Source organism: Podarcis raffonei, chromosome 11, assembly GCF_027172205.1.
Source record: "Podarcis raffonei isolate rPodRaf1 chromosome 11, rPodRaf1.pri, whole genome shotgun sequence".
Classification (NCBI taxonomy): Eukaryota; Metazoa; Chordata; class Lepidosauria; order Squamata; family Lacertidae; genus Podarcis; species Podarcis raffonei.
In genome coordinates this window covers 36,009,576-36,018,050 of record NC_070612.1, presented here as the reverse complement: position 1 = coordinate 36,018,050, position 8,475 = coordinate 36,009,576, and the positions used below count along the sequence as shown (strand labels likewise).

Here is an 8,475-nt window from a genome sequence, read left to right as displayed (position 1 = left end):
ACAGCTAATATATTTGTACATTAAATTAAGAATGGTACACTTAAAAAAGCAGGTCCAATAATTATCAAGGAATTGCTGCCTGTTATAAAGCTGTTGATCTATTGTGCTCAGAACAGAAATCTACAGCCTCCATGCTGTTTGTGAGGATTTTTGGGGGCGGAGGGAAAAGCCTGCCAAATCCATACCCAAAGCCAGAGTATATAAACAGTTCACTGACAACCTTCTCCCCAAGAACGAGCAAATGATATAGATTTCAGAGATAAAAACATCTGAATAAAATATACCTCATATGCAAATGACAAGAACACATTTGGAATCAGATGGAAGATTGAAAGTTTTTTTCCCAGAGTGAACAACTGTAAGATTAAATATGAATCACTCTTTCTATCTCACAAAACCTGCAAATATTGTTCAGCTTTTATTAGTGTGTGGCAATAACAGGGGAACAGGACAATTCATGCTGGGAGCTACACTGGTGATAATTCTTAGAACTGCACAGTATCTCTCTGTTCTCTACAATGTCAAGGCTGAAAACCACAGTAAGGAATGAAAAGAACACTGTTTCCACATAGCAGAAAGAAGAAAAGAAGAGACTCAGAAGGTGGGCAGGCTTGGGTGGTAAGGATTAACTATCTGTTTTAGTATAGCCTTTTTCCCCTTTCCTTTTCTTTTTTTTAAAAAAGAAATTTATATTCAAAGTAAACACTCCAGTTCAGCTAAAGTTAGTTGTGACATGCAGCACAATTTTACTGAGGAGTAAGTTCCATTTACTTCATTAGAATTTACTCCCAAGTAAGTGTGCATAGAATTGCAGGCTAACCGACTGGCAACAATGGTATTAAATTTAGTCACAAATTATTGGTCTTACTGGCTTCAATGGGGCTAATTTTAGTTGGCTTGGGACAAAGCAAATATTCACGTTGCATGTTGAAACTGCCAGATTGCCATATTTTGAGAATGTTGGTGAATATCTTTATATCCAGTAATACCCTCTCTCTCTCTCTCTCTCTCTCTCTCTCTCTGTGTGTGTGTGTGTGTGTGCGTGCGCGCGTGTATGTAATCCAAGAGCAACTCCTCCAATACCAGCTAACTCATTCCCTAAGATTTGGCGGGTATGGGGTTTTGTTCATGGCCGCTACTAGGTTACATGAATCAGGTATATATGGCACAGACTTCTCTGTGGTGGCCCCCTCATTTTGGAACACCCACCCACCCACCCACCTGGAGCTGGGATTGTTATCCCTTTTTTGCGTTTAGTTGATAGAGATTCTGTTATTTTAATGCCAAACAGCTGCAAATGATTCCTGTGTTTGAATGGTTTTGTTATTTTATAGATAGTAATGGTTATTTGTGTGTGTTTTATTTGTTTTTTATACATGGTTGTTTTATCTTTTATTGTACATCATATCTGTGCTCCTTCTGAAGGAAGTGTGATTCTTAAACTTAATAAATAAATAAATAACAACAAGAAGTGTTTTTTGCTTATTTTTTGGGTGGCCTGTTATTTTTGACAGAGAATGGGGAGATTCACATTTAAATATAAATTGAATAATGCTTCTCTCCCATCCCTACTGACACTAAATTATAATAGTTGCTGTTATTATTATTATTTTGTGTTTATGTACCTCCTTTCCTCCTTTAGTTAACACATTTCTAAACTACCTTTCAGGATAAATTAACCTCCCAAGTTGGTTTATAAATTCATTCCCCGCATCATTTGCTATCTTCTATAAATGAGTTACAGTTTGAAATTTAATTTGTAAAATTAATGTAGGATATTAATAACAAAAACTTGTGATTGAGCCAATCAGCTTTCTTTGGATCAACCAACTGAGCTGTTGACTGATGTCACAGCTAAATCTGAATCTAATTTATTTTTATTTCTTTAAGAACAGATTTCATCGAAACAGCAGTCTACTCATTTCATTTTTGTAGAGAAAGTCCAATTCATATAATGAGAAATGTTAGGCTCACATCTACTAAAATGTTACTATGCTGCACATAAAATTTCTAGAGAATATGAGCTGGAGCACAATGCCCTATCTTTGTATCTATTTTAAGTTACAGCAGCTACATAATTCTTTTAAATGCTCCTACAATATTTTTGTGATTTCTCATATAGGTTCTAATGCACCTGAATTGATTTTCTCCTTTGGCTTGCTTCAGGCCAAAACAATGTGAACTGAGCTAAAGATGACCACAACCCCAACTTTCTACGGTAAGTATATCTCTATTTATAAAGCATACATCATAAACATATACTGCAAGTCTTTCCAGAGGGGAAAAATGTCCATAAAATAAAATCTGCAAAATAAAACGACATTTTAAAAAAGAGATTGCGGCAATATGAGTTGAAACACCTCCAGTTAAATGAATACATAATATATATTACATATAAAACCTATTAATCCAATTTAACAACATTCAATGCATTTATGCTAAGAAACAGCTAAAAAGCACTAAATGGAATTTACAGAGATGAATAAAAAGCACAATTACCAACTAGACTTGGGAGATTCCAGTTGGTAAATGAGTCTGTGAAATTGCCTTCTGTTAAAAAAGAGTATTAATGGCTATGTTAGCACTTGACTAATATTTTATGGTGCAGACTGTTGCTAAATTAAACCCTTTGTGTGTCTTCCTACAGAGACACTTAGTTATAGTTAGAACGGTTGTTTCCTGTTAAATACCTTTAAGAGTTTGCTGTGGGCTGAAATCCTTGCCTCAGCTTTTCTGTATGTTGTAACTGTGTACATGTTACCTTTCCTACCTGCTGAGAAGATTCAGGTGGTAAAATGTCACACAACCTTAGTATTATTGGGGTGAACCAAGCATCCAGGCCCTGCTTGCTGTGAAGAACCCTGACACACATGCAACGCTCCACATACACATCACTGCAGTGTCTGTATAGCAGGATGGGAACCTGTTGCCCTCTAGACATTCTTGGACTCCAGCTCCAGCCAGTGTTCAGAGATAATGGGGGCTATAGTGCAACAGCATCTGAAAGGCTGTATGTTCCCCATCTCTGATGTATAGAGAGATGTATTACCTCATCCATCTTCCAGTGTGGATGTGAATTGTTATGTACTGAAGTTCTCACCCTGGGCCAGCAGGGGGATACTGTAGATAGTTTTCACTCAGGTCCACGTCAGTTATTTTAGGCGGGAAACCCTGGGTTGTTGTTGCTACAATGTTGATAGCTGGCTACCTATAAAAGCAGGCTGGCTGAGCTGTTTGCTGTTCAGTTTCTATTCCAGCTTACAAAATAAAGAGCTGCTTTGGAGAAATCGCTGTGTCGTCTGCCATGTCTACCCACTATTTAACATGAATAGACACCAGCATCCATCCTTGAAGGCCACATGCCATGTATGGTTAGTGGTTTATCTGAAGTGAGACAAACCATGAGCCTGTATTTGAACAAACCTCTAAACAAAACTAGGTATTAGTGCAGCAGGACCAGGAGAGAAGTGAAACGGCCAAGATCTTTGCTATGAATAGCTGTACAGTTGCACATTCATGCTTAGCCATGGTTTGGCTTAGCGTTGCAAGTGAATCAGGTCAAACTCCTCAAACCATAGCAGTATCATATTCTGACATTTTCTCAGTATGTAGGAAAAAAGCCTCTTGTCATAAATCACAAGAGATACGTACCATAAAAGTTTGTCTTGCAATTAGCACACCTTTATTCTTGTACAATGCAAGTCTGCGTGGAGCACTTTGTCTCAATCAAAATGACAGCATATAAAGATGTTGGGTGAACACTGCGTGATTGATTATTAAACAAGCATAGTGTAACATGTGTAAGCTTTCATAAATGCTTGTTCGCTAGCATGCATTTATGCCTATCAGCAATAGCTCAAGTCAGGTAGTAGGATAAAGCTTTCAAGAAGAAGGAAAAGTTGCTATTGTGGTGTAATAAGACTTGAAGCACCATATGAAAATGGTTATAGAAGGAAAGCAGCTTTGTAGATATTCATTGATATACGGTAATCCACATCAACCATTGATTTAAATAGAATGTGCATTTTGTATATGATTGGAGGTTTTTTGTACTTCAGCAACTCTATTCTGATTTGCAGACAGACAAATGGACAGTGAACCCTTTAGAGGACTTGGCTTCTGTTGCTGTCTGGATAAATAAATGATTCCTCCACTGAAATGATCTGGGAAGCCTGCATGTGTCAGATATCCATGTGCATCTGGATCTTTTGGATTGGTCCATTTATCTTCTACAAGACATTCTGCCTGCAGTAATGCAGTACAAAGAGAACACATTATATTTTCTGTGTGTTTTGACCAGGCTCACAAGAAGCATTTCCTCTTGGATCGCTTCAGTGGTTATTTAATAAAGCTACCCCACCCCAGGAATTGGCTTGACGGACACTTAATTCGATATAATTTTCTCATATATATATATATATATATATATATATATATATATATATATATATATTGTTAAAGTTAATGGTTTGCTACAGGAAGATGAACAACAAACAGAAAATTCCACTGGCTGTTGTATATGATACCTGACTCACAGAAGGAGGAAAATCCACAGTAATGTACTGAGTCATCATTGCTAACAGAAGCATAGCCCTTTTACAGCAGCAGTGAGATTGGTTTCAACTGGAGAAACGCAGCGGGCGGTTCGCAGAGTGATCCTCGAGCATGCTGGGGAAATGATCCCTGGTGTACGGCCAACTGCAGTTTGTAACATCAGAAGTACTGCCTCTTAGAGCATCTGCAGCACGAGTTACAAACAGATTACAAGAAGTGTGTACGCTCCAAGCTGCTGTTACATGAACCATATCTTCTGTATAGCCCAGAGCAGAAGAATTAAATTGTGCAATTCTAATTAGAAACAGAATTAATGCTGTCTACTGAGGATGGAAGGAAGTGAAATAAGCTAGTTAACGACAAGCAGGCTCTTTGGGATTTTATAGGCTTTACCTACACACAGGAGTTGCACCAATCCGAGGGTGCTTCGTTGGGGTAACCCCTGAGATATTTCGAGTCGAGTCATGACATGAACACTATCGACTGGGTTTGTTAGGAGTGACATGGTCAAATAATACTGTTGCATAACATTCTTTGTAGTCTGCACTGTGTGTTTGCAATGTATCCTGGTCACAAAATGATGACTGGTATGATTAAGAGGTGGCCCTACTGATTGTTTATCTCATTAGGATGATTTATATAGTATTTTTATATACATTCATAACAATGACATAATGTCATGAAGGCATGAATATGCAATGACAACGAGATGCAAGTAAAATAATGGATCCATAAAAATAACATTTTATTGTGGAAGAGGATGTGGACCCCTCTCTCTCTAAGGAAGGGGAAAGGGGAAAGGATTTCTGCAGGGAAGCCAAACTCTCCATTTCTTAACCTTATCAGGAGGAGCTGAATGAGTTATTTGTCATTGTGAAAGATTCTTAATGCCTCCTTTATCTGCATATGAATATTCCCTATATATTATTAGGCTCACAAATGCTCCTACTAAATTATTGAGTAAAATACAATATATATAAAACAATGACCCTTTTTAGGAGTACAGACTTTAAACATGTATATGCATCTGTGCAAATAACTTTCTATTTATTCAGTGATCTTAAATGAGTTTTTGCAGCAAACATGCAGACTTTTAAAAATATTTATTGCATCATGGGTGTGTGTGTGATAATAATGGGATCAGAACAGACATGGAGGGGAAATTTAACCCTTTCTTCCTTTGCTGCTGTGTGAAGAAAAGCTTTCCTCTTGGAGCTAAATTTAGCTTGGGGCAGGGGGCGGAATTGCCTATTGGCACCAAAAGATATTTCCCTTGGGCTGCAAATTGCAGCTTCAGAGAGAGGCATCTTTTGTCCAAACTTTAGCATGGAGAGATGGAATTAAACTTTCCCTCTCTAACCGAATAGTCCTGAGGCTGTTTGGGCTTCCCCACACCTGCTTCTTGCATAACCAAAGAACTGCTTGCTATTTGTATTTAGGCAATTCTCATCAAGCCTAGGTTGACCTTTAGTTATTTGAAGGATGGCTGTGTACTGAGGAAAATGTATCATTTTCATGCTCAGAATTTTACTTTTCTTTTCTGTTGGAATGCTAGGGTGTCCGGTCTATGTTTTATATTTCACCAGGGTCTGGAATAATTTCAGGCCAGGCCTTCCACAAAGCTCTCAAGACCAGGCCCTGAGGCAGCGGAAGACCATTTTCTGGTGGGCTTTAGTCATGCCTGGTGTTTATTTGAGTTTGTTCTAAAGTCACCATACTTTGTGCACAGAGTACATCTTATAACTATTACTTCACATTCTCTGGAGCAAGAGCTTGCTGAAGACATTTTCCAGCCTGAGGAGGATTAACAAATGGTGCCCTCCTCACAAAGTTAAGATGCACAGTACCAGAGGCCAGACAAGTTATTTCAACACCTGAGGCAGTAGATCCCACAAGTACCCCTCTCCCGTCATGACAGTAAAATACAATACAGTGGTACCTCGGGTTACAGACGCTTCAGGTTATAGACTCCGCTAAGCCAGAAATAGTACCTCAGGTTAAGAACTTTGCTTCAGGATGAGAACAGAAATTGCACGGTGGTGGTGTGGCAGCAGTGGGAGGCCCCATTAGCTAAAGTGGTGTCTCAGGTTAAGAACAGTTTCAGGTTAAGAACGGACCTCTGGAACGAATTAAGTTAATAACCTGAGGTACCACTGTCATACATTAAATACTTGACAATTTGCTGGCCTTTCATGACCCCCCAAATCAGCTGCCTGAGACCTAATAATGGCCTAAGAACATAAGAATAACTCTGCTGGATCATGTCATCATGCTGCTTTCACAGTGGCCAGGCCCAAAAAGTGGCAAGCAGGGCCTGAGCACTCTCCCTGTGTAATGGGAGGGCCGGCTCTGTCAGAAATGCAGCCTTGACCCTGGAAGTACGGTACCTTAGGTTGCTAAATGCAGATTAGATCCTATCTGAACAAACCCAGAAGAAGTCCAACCGTCTGATGACTACCAGGAGTTTTGAAGTTAAGATGAAAATGGCTGTAAGCATTTGTTCTTGCCTAAAGGCAGCGCAACTGATCTCAAGGCAGGGCGAGACCGCCTACTCCATGTAGCAAAGTAAATTCATTGGTAGCTACATTTGTTGCTTCCTCATTGCTCCTCTTCTGTCAGCCAAGGAATGACTCCAAGATGGTGCCACTTCAAAGAGAAGCATCCGCTGTGTTTCTCCAAGATGGCACCACCTTTGAGAAAATGGCCACCCTAAGGAGTCAATACTATTTTAGAAGCTCCCCCACACAGTTCTTCACAAGTTGTTTTTGTGTGTGTGTAATGCTCCTTGCCCATAAGACTGTGAAATGCCCAAGAGTTGTATACCCATTTGAACATCAACCTGCCCATTTGAATGTACTGTTTGTCACTGCTGACATGGCTCCCTCCATATGTAAGTCCTGGGACAATATCCCCTAAAAGCATCCCTGAAAAAGGACTCAACAGAAAAGGCTGTTGGTTGACTTTGTTCTGGACCAGCAAGGTACTTGTGACCCACAAAGTGATGCTAATCTTCAGTTTGGGAAGTAATGCAAGAAATAACAAGGAAGTGTTTGGCAAGTCACCCAATGACTGAGTCGCATTTTCAGTTTGGGTGATCTGATCCACAACAGTATAATATAATTTTCAATAATAAAGATCCTTTGAGCAATAAAATGATAAAAAAACTTATATGGCCATTAGCTGCTAATGGAACAAGTTGAATGGGGACAGTAAATCCATAGTACGTATCCAACATTTGTATTATAGTATATTGATAATGAATCCTAGAATACCCATTTGAACCATCAGTTTCAGCCCTGTGGGAAATTAGAATCAATATCATACACATTATTTGTACATTTCTATACCCATATGTGCATATGTATATTTAAGTTACAAACTAAATAATGGGCTTTACTCTGATTTCAGATTTTTAACACTCTGATGCACTTCTTCATTCTTCTCATCAATTTAGTCTTGGTGTTTTTCTACATCCCTGAATTAAGTCAATAATGTCAATTACTTACCATAAGCATAGTAAATACCATTCTGATACAAGTTATTTGCAATGTGACTTCCTCATCTGTATGCATTATTGTGCTAGAAAAATGAAATGAAACCCTTGATTTGGAATCTGAAACAGAAGTAATGATCCTGTTTACTGATTGACTGAAGTTGGGTTTTTTAGTTCCCGTTTAATAGCAGAAACAAAATGAAACATTCAAATAAACAGTGTGTGTTTAACTTATTTAAGGAAGCATTCATTTATATACCCAAGTCATGCCATAAACACTGTGCCTTTTCATGGTGGTGATAATTCTACATAATATAACAAACTCACTTTAACAGAAACGTGTCCATTTTATTCTTATTTCCTAAATGAAGTTCATTTTCAAATACTGTTTTGGCTCTTGTTTAGGAGTGGATGTACAATTGAGAATG

General features: G+C 38.5%; 1 long non-coding RNA gene across 1 annotated transcript; it reads left to right on the top strand.

Annotated features, from left to right (window-relative positions):
• Window positions 1–529: 529 nt before the first annotated feature.
• On the top strand, window positions 530–4,357 carry LOC128423025 (uncharacterized). The gene is made up of 3 exons (XR_008332648.1): window positions 530–618; window positions 2,123–2,218; window positions 4,080–4,357. It is a non-coding gene; the product is annotated as an uncharacterized LOC128423025 (long non-coding RNA).
• Window positions 4,358–8,475: the final 4,118 nt, after the last annotated feature.